General features: G+C 43.4%; 3 non-coding genes across 3 annotated transcripts; all 3 read left to right on the top strand.

The window, feature by feature from the left end:
- The first annotated feature begins 7,936 nt into the window (after positions 1 to 7,936).
- trnaa-ugc (transfer RNA alanine (anticodon UGC)) lies at positions 7,937 to 8,008 on the top strand. Its single transcript has one exon. It is a non-coding gene; the product is annotated as a tRNA-Ala (tRNA).
- Positions 8,009 to 8,212: 204 nt separating this feature from the next.
- trnas-aga (transfer RNA serine (anticodon AGA)) lies at positions 8,213 to 8,294 on the top strand. Its single transcript has one exon. It is a non-coding gene; the product is annotated as a tRNA-Ser (tRNA).
- A 1,232-nt stretch (positions 8,295 to 9,526) lies between these two features.
- Positions 9,527 to 9,598, top strand: trnag-ucc (transfer RNA glycine (anticodon UCC)). The gene has a single exon. It is a non-coding gene; the product is annotated as a tRNA-Gly (tRNA).
- The last annotated feature ends 6,142 nt before the right edge of the window (positions 9,599 to 15,740 follow it).

Consider the following 15,740-nt stretch of genomic DNA (forward strand, 5'->3'; position numbering starts at 1 on the left):
TCCTCCCATGCACATTATCCCTTCAACCAGAGGAGAGGGAATCAATAAAGAGAGGATAATTTCCTTGACATATCAGAATAAAGAGCACATGAAAGGGAAAAAGGGGGATGCAAGAGAGAGTTTAACAAAAATGGAGGAATGCAGGAGAGAGAGGATGTGAGGCATGAAGCGGCAGAGGGATGCAGGACGTTAGGGGGAGCAGCAGGGGGTCGGTGTGAAAGTGGCGCATCAACACATCTCAGGGACCCCGGCCGACAGATCCCATCCCTCTCAGCGCTGCATTACACGCACAAATGTTATGCTGTTTGAAACCCATCAGCCGGCACCTCAAAGATTCATAGTCGCCTCTCTTCCCCTCATATCTCTGCAAGGGTCCAAACCAAGAACATATTTTTATTTTCGCTCCTCTTCCCATCAAAGGCATTACTGATTCTGGAGCTATGTGAGAGGGCGTGACAGGCGTCTGACATCAACACCCCAAACACTGCACTGGAATGATATCACACAAGTGGGTGGGCTGATTGGGCCGCTGAAGGGTGAATCCCGGAGCCGGGCCACGGCGAGGTCACGATGACAGCTCCAAGCGTGGTGCAAATGGAGGAGGCGAAGTTTTATGGCGGAATTGCAATCAAGCAGCCAGTGTTGATTAAAGCGACACATTTGTTTTGCATGGGGGTTCCAGCAAATGAAATGGCCTCATTAAACGGAGGTCTGTGTGGAGCTATCAGGAGAGAGGGAATGATAGGGAAAAAAGACAGAGAGACAATTTGACTTCCGTGTTCTTTAATGAAACGCCACAACAGAAACGGTTTGAGTGGCAGGCTGTTTGTCAGTTCAGATATTCAGACAGTTCTAGTGGGGGGGTCGAACGAGAGACAATTTCCCTTCAAATATTCTGTTAAAATTTTATACATTTTCTTATTGTCAACAAATCCAATGAAAAGACCAAACCAACGATCAATCAATCCAACTAACAAGTTCCTGTCTGTCATAGAGCTCCATCGTTGTCCACACACTATTAAAACCACATCAATTAGCCACACTGTTGCTCTGAGTGACATGTTCCTTCATTACCATGAACACACACTCTAATTTATTTGACTCAGTCCCACACACACCGTCCTGCTGCCCCAAATACTCACTGGTGCGCCAAATGTGGATTCATGTGTGGCTTAAAATAGTCCCCAGCAAATGCAGTATTCATACCTATGTGTGTAACTTTTTTCTAAAATCTGCAGTGATTAGCCTTTTTAGAAAATTACTGAGCCTTATTTTATAAAAGGGTACTTCATCTGTTTACATTGCATTCCTTCATAGGGTTTGGTATTTTTCTGATACTGGCACTTAAACGATACTTTTAAAATGGCGCCAGTGCCTCAACGCTGCCTGAACCAATACTTTTTTTGAAAAATACGACCACACTCAACTTCGTGTCGCCGTAGTCTCACTGTCATGCATCGCGATCACACATACGCACTTGTTGTGCACACAATTTGGCACCGAAATGATGCACCAAAATCTGCGTTTTTATTCAGTCCTATAGGTACTGGTCATATAGGAACTGGTGCCCCATTGAAACTAGGTTTCGATACCCAACACTACTCCTCTAACGCTGTTGGACAATTTAATGATAATGAATAAATAAAAATCATTGCAGCAGAACTCTAGTTTTTTATTACACGCATAATTCCTCTTTGTTAAAAAAAACCTAGCGCCTACATTACCCACAAGGCACCTCAACAGCTAGCAATTCAGTTGGAGTTTCCATTGTGTCTGTACACTAGCATAACCAGATGTAGCCTCGAGCAGCTAGCGTGGAGAAGATGGCTACAGAGGTCTGGCCAGCTCACGTCTTTCTGACTCCACACCCCCAGATTCTTTTCACTTTCAAACTTGTACTTTTCAGCCCAACCAACGTGACTCAGGTGACATCACTTAAGGCAATCACCAAACTTCACACACAGCAACTTCTTGCACATATGCAGTCATACTCCTCAAGACCTGTAAACAGACTTTAAAGTGTAAAATCAGTGGAAAATTTCAGTTTTGGGCTGAGTGCCACAGACAGGGTGGGGAAGTCAAAAATTATTAAGTGATGACTAATGCAGAGACCAGACAACACAGATGATAATGGCCCAACCCAACAGATGTGGGTCATGAGAAACTCAAAAGAGCTTGGGGTGCAATTATTGCTTGTTCTAGTGATGAGTAGTATGTCATAAAAGAACAGCAACCACAGCAGACTGTGGGACCCCTCATGATGACCCAGCATTGTGAGTTGCATGTCATGTTTTCACCTTGTGTGGTCTAGTTCGACAACCTCAAGGACAAGCTCCATGAAGTTTGTCCAGAGGAGCACGGAGGACACAACTGGAAACATGGTAAAGCAAAAGTGGAATAATCTTGTTGGAGTTATCTGGAACAGAGAAATTGGTACTTAGAAACTCCTCAGATCACATATGTGCATCATGCAAGTCCTACAAGATGGCAAGCTGTGACTGGTCGTGGACCAACAAGTATTCTATTGTCTCTTGGCCAAAGAATTCATGACTCTATGATCGTCTGATTCTGGCATAAAGCATTGTATCTATTGGTCATTTTGTGGGATTCGTTGACAGTAAGAAAACAAGAGACCATGTTGTGATGGGATCACTTCTGCTGCAATACAGCGAGTTGCACCTTAAAATGAATGTGGGCCAGGGGTGTAAAGTGGATGGACAATGGCCCCTTCCTTACTTCCTACCCTCTACTTCCTTTCCCCTTGCTCAGGGCACTCCCATCTTCGATCTCGGCCTTCATTTTAATCTCAGCTTACACGTCTGTATATTTTGTGAATGTATCATAAACAGTTGCAACACCATCCCCAACCTTCTGCACTCCCCCCCCAACAGCTGAAGACCATTTTTCAGGCTGAAATAAAGGTTAAGCAAAGAAAGATTACCAGCGTCACTTTAAAACTCACCAACTGCTAAAAGTAACAACAAAAGGCATCAGTGCCTCAGTGATCTCACCCTTTAATTTTGCCCGTTTCCTTCCTCCTTCTATTTACAGCAGGTTTGCACTCTTACTCATTTACTCGCTTTGTTTATTTCACCCCTGAGCAGCCCCTGGGTTGTGTGTGACTGTGTGCGTTTGCCTGCGTGTATTCCCGTTTTGCTCATGTGCATACGTGAGAGGACATTTGACGTGACTAAAAGCGTTGCTGTCTGTCTTTCTAATAGAGGCAGGTGATCATTTTGTCTTCCTCCTCCACAAGATAGAAGAGGTGTACCGAATAATGATACACAGTAAAGATTACAATCGCCCGGTGGATGCCTCTTCATTCCTCCCAACGTGATTGATAAGGGATGTCACCTGTGTGTGTGTACGTGTGTGTTGTGTGTGTGTGTGTGTGTGTGTGTGAGAGAGAGAAAGGGAGCCAAGACAAGAAGACAATAAAATTCTTGGGCAGAATGACATAGCTATTTAGCAGCTAGTTGTGCATAATTATGCTGCAAATGTGTTTTGCGCACTTAAGAGTTGGCATCATAGACAATCACTTACCCTTCTATTGCACACAGAGGAACACACACACACACACACACACACACACACACACACACACACACACACACACACACACTCTAATCATGATAATAGCATTTGTTAGCAGGCCCAGTTGAAAGCTCCAGTGTTGACAAGAAAATGTTTCTCAAGAGGTTTTGGAAATCAGCCTTTATTCACTTAACATTATTATAATTTTACAAGGAAATATGAATTCCATGAACCCTCTATCTCCTTTTTCCCTAATAACATTTCATGTACATGTTCTGCTACAAGGCACATGGTTGGGAGAGATGAAGGGAGTGCTCCACCACAAACCCCGGCTGGCTAATCAAAGGACTTAGCAGAGCCCTGGAGTTGGAGACTCACCACGATGTTGCACTAGCTGGAGTGGGGAAGTCTAATTATGTCCTGAGGGCTGAGAGGGGCTTCCCTTCCTACCTCTCTCCCACTTTTCTCTGCCTCCCTCACAAATACACATTTCTTCTAACCATCACACACATGCTGGGTTAGCAGAGCTCCGGCCTCGGCTTGTGTACTGTCTCTAGATCCTCTGACAGCCCCACTCTTCACACAGTATCCTGTCTGGCCATCGAGGCCAGGTGACAGATAAGTTGGTGGACACTCCACGTCCAGGCCTATAACAACGCTGACCTTTGTAAACACAGATAATCGGTGACTGATTTGGCCCTGAGTCGCAGGACCTCTGTTGTTTAGGAAGGTTATCTGCATTTAAAAGTGGAGTCTGGACCCTGCAGGCATGTGGACAGGACGGCAAGCTTATGTGACCTTGTTAGCCTTTGTGTATGCAGGAACCTCAAAGCTGGCCCTGGTTAAAGGTTAACACTCGACATAATAAACCTGCTTTTGTAGTTGGTGACCTCTAGAAGCATGGATCTCATCACCTGTGTCAGTGTAAAAGTATGTAAAGCATACATTGTAATCACGGGGGAAAAACAAAATGCTTGTCCTGTGCTGTTTTTAGTGTCTTTGACCCCTGTACCACTTCACAAACGCCCAGATTGTAATCAGCTGAAAATGTACCCAAGCGCATTCATCACATTTAAATGCAAACGAGAAACCAGAACCCCAAGTATGCTCACAATGCATTACGCAGATGCTGTATGATTCCATGTGACAAGTAAAGGATTGATTGATTGATACTGCGTAGTGTATATAATCAGTATAGTTTAGGACATGCTGTAAAAGTTTGGAAATACCACCTTTGTTTTGACGAACTAAAGCTCTATAAGTACAGGACTGGCATCATCAGAGGGCCTCGTGTAATTTAGAAATTACCCCCTTGCATCTCTGCGTCACATGGGATAACCAAACGTTTCAGCCACACAGTGTCACGTCATCATCTTTCGAGATTTTTCGCGTGGCTACTGCAGAGTCATTTGATACCTTCTCCCATTATATACAGACGTCAGATATCTGCGGGTATTAGTAGTATTTTTGTGCAGTGGGAAAGGGGCCATAGACTTGGACGACCTGCACAGGCATATTAACATCCGCCAAAGTATATTTGGCCACCTGTCGTGGCATTTTTTATTTTTATTTTTTATCCATCTGCAAGAACTACGTCATCCACGATCAAACATTAACAAGTGGACATTCTCTCCTCACTCTACTTGTTCGTTTTGCTACCGCGGCTGTGGGGAAGTGCCCCAAAGCACTGGTGTTGTGTTGGAGTCTGCTCCCCCTGTTGAATAGTTTCCCTGCTGTTAAAATGATGCTTCCCGTAGCACCCTCTCCGTGGTTGGTTCAGATTTAGGTAGAGGGAAGCCTATGGGAAACAGTCCTCGACACAAAAACTGTCTCACAATCTGTAGCAATATTTTCAGCGTCTGCTCTGTTTTCTCCACGAGCCGCGAGCAAATCTGGGAAGAAATCACACTGATAATCTGTAATGAATAAAATACATGATATGTTACACAAAATATAGATAATCAGATTCTGATAAATAATAAAGTACGCATCCCGTGCTTGCCAACCCTTTTGATTTTCAGTGTTTCAATTCCCCCAATTTTTACCCCCCACATGATGAAATCACATCCATCCATTATATTTATCAGAAATAGTATCACTACTGTTATGATTGTGTTTTTTAAATTACGTGGGCCTACGTATTCCACATTTTTGTCAGTTGTGTCTAAACACAGAGCGTGAGAGACGAGCAGACACACCCACACAAACAATCAGACACACCCACACACACAAGCAGACAGACAGAGATGTTAAACATGCTCTCCATGTGACTGCAAAAGACCATAATGATGAAATGTATGTAATTAACAGAAAATCAAAATATTGTGTTAAAGGTCACNACACCCACACAAACAATCAGACACACCCACACACACACACACACACACAAGCAGACAGACAGAGATGTTAAACATGCTCTCCATGTGACTACAAAAGACCATAATGATGAAATGTATGTAATTAACAGAAAATCAAAATATTGTGTTAAAGGTCACATTTATTACTTGTTTGTCACCAGTAGTACCATTTTTGTGCGGGTCTTTTCACCGGCCACCACAAGTATGCTTCAGGCCTGTGGGAAACACAATGCATGCTGAGGATTTTGCTTTTTTATGAGCCGTAAACATGCTGCGTTTTTTTTGCCCTCAAATTCATTGTTTTCGATGTAGATGTGCAGCAGGTGCACCCAAACACCAGAGAGACACCACTGCAGCATGCATGCGTTCCTGAGCGCCTATTTTTTAGTGCGGGACGGCTGCGCTGAGATAAACCAAGTTCAACTTTCATCATCATATAACATGACCAGGAACAACCAATCCCATCCGGCAGATATCTTTCCCTTCTTCCGTAAATATCAGTCTGAATATGAAGAAGTAGTTGATCATTTTAGTGCAGAGCTGCCAGAGCTTTAAATCTGTTTTAGCCCCGAAATGCACCCGAAAGAAGATCATCTCTGCACTTAAGATTTAATGTAAGTACGATATGATGCTGGTTATGGTCGCTTACCAACCTCAGATGCAACCTGCCTCCACGCCCTTGAAAGTTTGCACAGAGTAGGCACAAGAGTCACACCCAATGTCCGACCCCGCGTTTTCCAGGCGGTTTAAGATGTACAGCCCCTTACAGTATAATCATGTTACAAAGACACCACTTAATGGCCTCCATGGAGAGGACTGGTTACAGCGGTCATTGTATATATTGAGATGTGAGTCATACAGTCTGCACATGCACTGTCAAAACCTTGTCAGAAACCTGGTAACATGAATACCAGACTGGAAACCAATGATATTACAGAAATGAGGTTTCTGCAGAAAGCCCACAGTAACCTGGTTACTCAGGAATGACCAAACTCAGTCAGTGAGTCCAGACATGTGGCCTCAGACAGGTAGAAAGCAGCTTTCACACACGTGTCTGTGACCTGCTGACATCTCAGCATGTTGCTCAACTCCCCTGACTTAGTTTGAGTGCAATGTTTCAATATTTGCCTTCCCCACAAGGCAGCCTATAACTCTGGTTTCGGAGCTGTGAGTGAAATCGAGCACTCCAGATCCTATCTATTTGATTTCTCGCAGTCCTAATATAACCTCTTCCACATGAGGCTTTTTATTACCGCTCAGGGAGACAAGCTTTATTTGCAAGCTGTTTGCTGTAGCAAATCGTTATTGCTCCATGGCATTTCAATTGAATAAGATATCAAGTTATTGTGTCATTCACTGGGCCCCAGACGTGACTCCAATAGGAAAATAAGATATTGAAATAGGGATTTTAATAAAGGGAGCTGAAGATATGTTTCTACCTGAAGAGGGTAGGAAATATACAACAATAGTGTGAGAAGAATAGTTTTCCCAAACTGATAGCTGTTAATCTTAAGCACTCAAAACACCCACATGCAGCGATAGAGATTTTGCTGAGAGCTCACACACAAACACGTTCACAACTCTAGTTTCACAGTGCAGTGAGATCTTTGCATCATGCTGTGATCTGTGATTACTTCCATGTACTGCAGTTCAAATTTAAGGTATTTGTGCATTGTATAAAGTTTCAGCACACACAGTTCATACACAGAAAAAGCTTTTCTCTCATACTTATACATATTGAGATAGAAAACAACAGCAGGTATCCTGTGTCTCCTGCATCACCACACATTTGTTCTTTAGAAAGACAGAAAACTTGTTGCAAGTCTTCTTACAGGTTTGATTGAGGTGACAGAAACGAGGTGATACAACTGAGCGATAAGTTGGTATTTACGAAATGTTTTTACAGCATTTTGTATATGTAAGAATAGAAAATGTATGCTACATGAATAATGTGCAGAGAGAATTTTAGCCAGGTTAGCTATGTCATTCAGGCACCTTGGAAATACGTAGAAAAGTAAACATATTGCTTGTTTGTTATATACACAGGGGATGTAGCTCAGTGGTAGAGCGCATGCTTTGCATGTATGAGGCCCCGGGTTCAATCCCCGGCATCTCCAGTATGTTTTATGGCTTTCCAGGAAAGTTATCAATCTTGTAAATAGATAATCCCCCAGGGCAAGGTGTCTGTAAAAACACCTGTTAGGATCACTTGCTCTCGTCAGCCTTTAGAAAGCTTTGACGTGCACTCAGTCACAGCTTTGTTTTCATCAGCTGTTGACATTGTGAGAATATGCTGAAGTCGGTCAACAGTCATGTCATGAGTTGTCGTGGCCGAGTGGTTAAGGCGATGGACTAGAAATCCATTGGGGTCTCCCCGCGCAGGTTCGAATCCTGCCGACAACGAGAGATGCTTTTGAGCAGTAGGCGCTCAAAACTGATCCAATTGTAGACAACTACCCTGAAGGAGACATTTAAGATGACTCTTAGGGGGCTTTCACTCCTGCCCCGTTTGGTTCGGTTCAGTCAAACTCAACTTCATTTGCCCCCTCAGTGCAGTTTGTTTGGGCAGGTGTGAACACAGCAATCACACTCAGGTGTGCACCAAAACAACCAGACCGAGACCTTCTTGAAGAGGTGGTCTCAGTCCGGTTACGAACAAACTCTGGTGCGGTTGGTTTGTGGTGAGAACGTGTTCCGACCTGGATGTGAAGCAAATGCAGTCACATGACACATTGTTTGGGTGACATGAGCATGTTACAGTCCTGGAGGATTATTAATGTGCACCTCCTCCTGTACTGCCTTAATATGCACATTCAGCACATCCAATGCATCAAAACATTGTTTCTAGTTGGAGCCGCGCCTCGTTTTCAAACTGTATGGTTTGACTAAAATGAACAATGACAGCAATATAGTCCACAATGAGCAGCGCTAAAATCAACCTGCGTAGTTGTCCCTCCATTGTGACATTAGAAAGTGTCACATTTATCTTGCAAGTGTACTCTTCTTCAATGTTTTAGTTGAACCCAATGTTTGAAACTATGTTTGGTCAGCATTTTGTCAACAAGTGCCATTAAATGTTTTTACATTCTGTCCTTACTTTAACTTTCTACATAGTAGTTTTCATTGTTCCGCCAGAATTGCCTCTCATGAAGAACTGCAGGTGACACGTTGCATGTTATAATAGTTTTATTGGTAATTTAATGAATGTTTTGTAGGTGGTAGGCCTGGCGGTGAGTCAACCACACACATCCAACCAGGGAAGTCCAGGTACATTTCTCACGTCTAATGCAACACCTTGGAGAGGCACTAAGTTAGGCTTAGTTTCACGAGCCAGGATTAACAGCTCCAGCTCCTCAATAAGGTGACCATCTCCTTAAACTGTACCTTGATGTTTGGGGGGCAGCATTATGGCATTATGAAAAAGGCCTATTATTATTATTATTATTATTATTATTAATGCAGGTTTTTACTTGTGTAGGTGGGAATCTCTTTAGGAAAAATGGGGTCTACCTGTATGCTCTGCCTGTACCTATTGTATGAGATTGTTACACCTGTTGATCAAACTACACTCCTCTCTCCTGCGCCCTTTCAATTCAAAATGTTCATCTTGATGTGAGCAAATGTTTCTGCCAGCAGCGATGGTGGTATAGTGGTGAGCATAGCTGCCTTCCAAGCAGTTGACCTGGGTTCGATTCCCAGCCATCGCAAATGCTTTCCTTCTGTGGGTGAATGATTGCTTTGTCTTGTTCAGGGTTTCTGTTGGTGAGATTGTGTCGTATCATGCCTTCTGGAAGATTCTAATATGTGTTTATTGGTCTTAAAAACAACTGATAGGCAGGCTATACAGAGAGGGTAGAATGGCGCGTGAGGTGGTTTGGTGCAGCTGGACCATTGTTATGAGGAAAGAGCTGAGCCTAAAGGCTATGTCCCAACCCTCACCTATGGTCATGAGCTCTGGGTAGTGACCGAAAGAATGAGGTCGTGGATACAAGTGGCCGAAATTAATTTCTTCCGAAGGGTGGCTGGGCTCAGCCTTAGAGATAGGGTGAGGAGCTCGGATATCTGGAGGGAGTTCGGAGTAGAGTCACTGCTCCTTTGCGTCAAAAGGGGTCAATTGAGGTAGTTCGGGCATCTGATCAGGATGCCTCCTGGGCGCCTCCCACTAGAGTTGTTCTGGGCACGTCCCACTGGTAGGAGGCCCTGGGGCAGACCCAGAACACACTGGAGGGATTATATATCTTGTCTGGTCTGGGAACGCCTTGGGGTCCTCCAGGAGGAGCTGGAAAGTGTTGTCCTGCCTGAACTAACGCTATGCTCAATTTCAGACCGTGACAGATTTTCCCAGTCAAAAAACAGTAACTTATAACAGAAACCTTGGTCTTGTTGCCAGCAATGTGACATGGTTTCAGTCTGAAAATGTTATCACAGCCATTTTCCACACTCTTTAGTGGTAGAGTGACACGCAGTTGACCAGTGATTCACTCTCAGCTGTCACAGTTGTGTTTTGTCTGTCCTGCTTTTGGATTAGACGTCAAAGATGTGTTCGTGTATCAGTCTGAAAAACAGTTTTTACTGTCAACAGTTTGACTCCTTTGTCTCTCAGCCCTGTCAGTGTTTAACAATAGAATAATGTTCCCTCCACAAAACTGAACAGCCTTGCCTCAAGGACAGTAAGTGAGATACTAAGCTAAAATCTGAAGATGGAAAAAAGTCACGGTATGATGACGGTTTTTGCCGTCTAACCTTATGTCAAACATTTCTTCTGGACTTTAGGTACAATACAAGGTGTGGATAACAAATAAAATATTTTTCCAGTTTTATTATTCCCCCTACACCACTACTGACACCGCTAAATATGTGTAAATCTGCTAATTCTGACAGCAGACCTTAAAGCTCTGCAGGTTGTAGTTCTTCCTTTTACTCTTGGGTGTCATAATGTGAATGAAATGTGCGCCCATACTGAGCAGAGCAATTTAGAACCCGTCTAAGAGTGTTTGGTTAATCCGACTCGTTGACATGATTTGGAAGTTGGACGGTTTGTGACTGAAACTCGGCAAAGTAAAATCACACTGTACAAAGCCTGAAGGCCTCAGAGCTTATCTTTGCACGCCTGCCTCCACTGCTGCCGTGGACGTTTTTTTTTTTTACCAGACCTGACCAAAATGTGTCCAAACTGGTGTGTTTGCTGCTTAAATGTCTGGACACACACAGACACTTTTCCTTATCTGCCCGCTGTCAAAATTGTTGTGGGACACCCAGCACAACAACACACACAGCCTCACATCAGGCAGACAGACGGACAGACTCCTTTTCCATCCAACTGACAAACATGCACACACCTGCGCATACACACACACACAAATGCGCACACCTTATCACAGCAGTGGGTGGTGGTTTTGAAGCTGTGACAAACTGTCCAGCCAGCTGACGCTATCCATGGAGAGCTTCTCTGTTCTGTTGTTTGATGCTGTTTTAGTAATTAACTCAGACAAAAGCTCCAGCAGCTCCCGTCTGATGTGCACTCAACACACACAGAAACAAATAGACACACGTTCCACATCTATCCTCACTGATAAACAGGGAGTCTGGGGACGTGCAGAATGTGTCGACGGCATGAAGGACTCCATTCAGAAATAGTTTCAAAGTGAGCGTGTGGGAGTCTGTGGGAATGTCTGATTGTGGATGTGTTGAAGAATGTGAGGTTTTGATCATGCTGATGGTATCAAACACGCAACATTTGCTTCACATCCTCTTACTGATCCTGAAACGTGAGACTCGCACGGCAATAAGTGGAGTTTCGTGCAATGTAAATATGTCACCACATGATAAAAGCTGCTGTGAGGGAGAAAATCTCTGGAACTGTTGTTGGAGCTTTTTCACTGCAGACACTGATGGGACCATCTCGTTTCCAGGTGAGAACTCCAGCACAGCAGCTCCAGTTGAAGGCTTGTGAGAATCGCCACACCATTGCCTCTCACCATGGCTGTCCGGGAAAAGGCAAGAGATCTTCCCCTCTTCAGGAGTTTGGTTCCAGAACCAGAGGTAAGCCCAGCTATCTAGTTGGTACCGCTTCCCCTCCAACACCGGCTCCAGTTTGTTCCCCGTCATATAGGTGTCGTTCCACGTCCCTATAGAGCCAGTCTACGAGGGGTCAGCACTCCTGGGTCCCTGCCCCTGCCTGCCACCTGGCACACAATATACCCAGCCCTGATACCTATCCCCTCAGAGGGTGGACCGCTGGCCAGCTCCCCTCCCACGTCTGGCTCCAGAAGGGGACCCTGGTTTCCCTGTACCAGGCAAAGTACTTGAGCTCTTTTTGTTTATTCTAAAGTCATGTTTGATCGTGACGGATTTGCGAGATTTCCGGGTTTGAGAGTTGAGGACTGTGGCTGTTCATGAATAGAATCTGTTAGTGTGTGGTGCGCTGTTTTGGCCAAATCATTGCCCTCCACATACTATAGGACAAAACTGTTCAATGTTTCATTACATGTCGTCATGTGTGAGGTCTTAACATCTGTTAAGATTTGAAAGATCTTTTAACACGGGCCAGTCTTTAGAAAGAATGATCAATATTGAAACAACAGAGGCTGTTGTTGAGTTTGGGCCAAGTTCTAGCACATTCAGCGCCCCAGATGGCTTTTGCTTTTGATATGCTCTTACTCTGATAACATAAACTCCACTCCACCATACCCATCAGTGCTCGAGCATGTTTTGACCGTAATGATCACTCACTAATGAAGACATTAAGGTGAGCTGCATCGTCAGGACTGGAGGACTTTTCCTTTCTCTTTTCCTTTCTCTTGAAAAAGATGGGTGAGGATTTTGGTGCCACCCCTCTGGATGGCGCCCTAGGTGGCCACCTGTCTTGCCTGTATGAAATCAGCCACTGCCTACAGAAATATTTTTCAACTGAACCTCATATAAAACTGAGCGCCCCTTTGAAAAAATGCATTCATGGAAAATATTGACTAAATATGGACGGGTGGTGTTTAATTTAAATGGAGATGGTTCTTGCGGTTCAAAGTTCACATCTGATCTTGGAAGTTGAGAAAAGCGAACCACAAGGTCGATTTAGTAGCCTGCCAAGGCTTTCAATGTCATGAAATGATCTCCATCAGCAGATACTTCAGCCAGTTGACAATATGTAGATGTTCAAATTTCCTTTCTTCCCTGAGTACTTTAAGAACTTCTCACCTCAGCTGTTTGTAAGGGTGTTTTAATGCTAAAAGTCTCAGAATTCTGGGCAGAAGCGGCAGGAAATTGCATTAGCAGTAACGTAATACAGCTGAAAGAGAGGCTGATTTCAATAAGACAAAATTATAAAAACACAAAACAGTAATCCTTGATCACATGCAGGCATCTTTGTGCGTGAGAATGTGATCCAGTGTGGTACAGGCGGATTTTGTGACTAATAAAAACTACAAAATAGAGAGGAAAAAACAGAATGTAAATACACTGAATGGCTATTGCAAAGAAAATGCTGACCATGAATTGAACCATAAACAGGGTCTGATTTAAAAAAAAAAAGCTCAAGCACTGTAACTGTAAGTCAACATGGCTGAGACCCAGCAGACTGAGCAAACTCTATATGTTGATTAAGATCATGATCGACTGATGAAAAGCTACAAAATGGAAATTGTGGTGATGTTGTGTTGTCAATTAGATGTTCTTCTTTGAAGTTGCAACAACAATACACGCACACTAAATACAGATAGTTACTGGTGTCTCCTTTCTGCAGACAAACAACACCAATCACTGACAAAGTTAATTGTAATGGATCTTAACAGTATTTACAGTTGTCACCATGGAGCTCAGCAGCGACACACAAACTTGTACTTTTCAAACATCAAACCAGAGCACTGTAGTGTATTTATTTAAGCATGTTTCTCGTCTCGGGTGTTTGGTGAAACAGGAGAGCTGTGTTTTCATGTTTGGAGAGAGGGTTTCCTTGGCAAATAACTAAATACGCCTCTCATGTGGTGATACTGCATTTGAGGAAGGTGAACCTCGATCCATGCTGTTTGGTTTAGCTTTTACAGCAGTTATTGTCCTCCTTTGGTTTGACATCTTGCCCTCTGTAGCTATCGGGGGATTTGAATGTTTATATTCAAAAGGTCAAAAGAAAAATTAGTAATGTCATCCTCACAATAAACATTACCTTTTGTGGGTACATCAACCGTGAAATCTTGTAACCAGCCTGAATGTGGGTAGCAGGAATGAAGCCTTTTAAATCCTGGATTAAACAAGCAATAAAGGATCCAAGTCGTTTGCAAGTTTCCACAAACGTCTTATTGAATCATCCAATATCCGAGCTAAACCCCCAAAACCCACCTGGCGCTTTCAGCCGAGCTTCAAATTGCCCTCTCCAAAGAAAAACCTTCACCCACATTGAAAACCCAAATAGATTCCAAGCATTGCATTGTGTAGCCGCGCCAAGTAAAACATTCCACATGTATTGGTATCAGAGGAGAGTTGTGGGTTCAGCATGACAGACTGTCAGAGCCATTTTCAAAGCAGCATCATATCTAAGTGAGGTCATTTTGTTGAATCGCCCCCGAAGCGAATTTCCTAAAAGGCCCCTAATAACTTTATTACCATATATATCAAGGCCAGGCTTTGGTCTTGCTCGAATTTGTGGGAGACTTGGAAGCCATCTGTGACCGCTGTGCTGCTCTTCCGCTCTCTCCTCGTTCGTCTGACCTACAGTCATCGCCGACTTCTGCTTCCTTTTTTCTCCCCTCTTTGTTTCCCTGCCTGTCTTCATTAAACTTGTCAAGTTCCTGCTGCAGCTATGCCAGCGCTGTATTATGCTCCGCTGTTCTCATCACCGTGCCCTTCAGTTGCCTGGAAACTGAGAATGACGAAGACATGTGAAGAGGCAGAGAACACCTTCTGACACAAAGTAAACATCGAACCTTGTTATATAAAGTATATGGAAAGTTTTTGAATGAAAGTGAGGTGCAATTAGGGTGAGCTGTGGGGTAGATAACATTTCCTTCTCAGTATGCAGCATTGGTTTTCCTGTGTCCTCTGCAGTTAGGTCTGCCGCTGATATATGATTCCAGACCATAAAATGTTGGACAGTTAATATCCTTGATGTCTGAGGCAACCAAGGACACTTAAATTGTGACTTTTTTCAATGAAAATGAGGAGGCCCAACACACATCCCATCATAACAGCACTTTAAACAATAAGCCGCACCACATTACCAAAGTAACAACTCTGTTGTCTGATGTGACAGTGCTGTAGTTAAGATTTTTTTTTTAGATTTAGGCACAAAAACAACTTGGTAAGGTTAAAGGAAAGATCATTGTTTGAGTTAAGGTAATTGCCTAGTTAAGTTTAGGGTTTAAGGTTACCTTTGTTGTCATGGTTTCAGTAATAACTGAATTTAAGGCGAGGGAACGATCGGACAAAAGGACATAACTATAAGAATAACAATGACAGAGAACTGCAGATGTGATTATACTGTTGCAAATATAATAATAATAACTTCAAAATTAAACTACATACATTGCAAAGTAACAGCAGAGCTCTCTGGGTTGATTTTCATCTCTGGCGAACTCTGGCTTTTGTTTTATCTCCAAGGCAACGGATATAAAAGCAAGTTAATTTCGTATTGGTATTAAAAAGAAGTATGTCCTGATTGTGCAACAGTACGTACCTTTTAAGCACAGCTGCAGTACCTACTAAAAGTAAAAAGACAAAGTATGTGATTCAGAAGGCACCCTAACACAAAGAAACCCCTAATCCCCCCATGATGTCACAGCTCTTGGTTTGTGCCATGGGATGGCCTTCTGCATAAAACCAGGCTCCGCCCACAGTCCCATCTTTTGGCCAACTCCAACC

This window comes from Epinephelus moara, chromosome 11 (genome assembly GCF_006386435.1).
Source record: "Epinephelus moara isolate mb chromosome 11, YSFRI_EMoa_1.0, whole genome shotgun sequence".
Taxonomy (NCBI): Eukaryota; Metazoa; Chordata; class Actinopteri; order Perciformes; family Serranidae; genus Epinephelus; species Epinephelus moara.